Below are 983 nucleotides of genomic sequence, written 5' to 3'. Positions count from 1 at the left end.
TGTGCCACCTAGATATAGACACTATTGTGAGTGCTATCCACTAGGCCACTGTGCCACCTAGATATAGACACTATTGTGAGTGCTATCCACTAGGCCGCTGTGCCACATAGATATAGACACTATTGTGAGTGCTATCCACTAGGCCACTGTGCCACCTAGATATAGACACTATTGTGAGTGCTATCCACTAGGCCACTGTGCCACCTAGATATAGACACTATTGTGAATGCTATCCACTAGGCCACTGTGCCACCTAGATATAGACACTATTGTGAATGCTATCCACTAGGCCGCTGTGCCACATAGATATAGACACTATTGTGAGTGCTATCCACTAGGCCACTGTGCCACCTAGATATAGACACTATTGTGAGTGCTATCCACTAGGTTACTGTGCCACATAGATATAGACACTATTGTGAGTGCTATCCACTAGGCCACTGTGCCACCTAGATATAGACACTATTGTGAGTGCTATCCACTAGGCCACTGTGCCACCTAGATATAGACACTATTGTGAGTGCTATCCACTAGGCCACTGTGCCACATAGATATAGACACTATTGTGAGTGCTGTCCACTAGGCCACTGTGCCACCTAGATATAGACACTATTGTGAGTGCTATCCACTAGGCCACTGTGCCACATAGATATAGACACTATTGTGAGTGCTATCCACTAGGCTACGGTGCCACCTAGATATAGACACTATTGTGAGTGCTATCCACTAGGCCACTGTGCCACCTAGATATAGACACTATTGTGAGTGCTATCCACTAGGCCGCTGTGCCACCTAGATATAGACACTATTGTGAGTGCTATCCACTAGGCCACTGTGCCACCTAGATATAGACACTATTGTGAGTGTTATCCACTAGGCCACTGTGCCACCTAGATATAGACACTATTGTGAGTGCTATCCACTAGGCTACTGTGCCACCTAGATATAGATACTATTGTGAGTGCTATCCACTAGGCCACATA

The sequence above is a fragment of the Hyperolius riggenbachi genome, chromosome 3, assembly GCF_040937935.1.
Source record: "Hyperolius riggenbachi isolate aHypRig1 chromosome 3, aHypRig1.pri, whole genome shotgun sequence".
Taxonomy (NCBI): Eukaryota; Metazoa; Chordata; class Amphibia; order Anura; family Hyperoliidae; genus Hyperolius; species Hyperolius riggenbachi.
The sequence above is the reverse complement of the archived record's forward strand: the minus strand, read 5'-3'. Positions refer to the sequence as shown.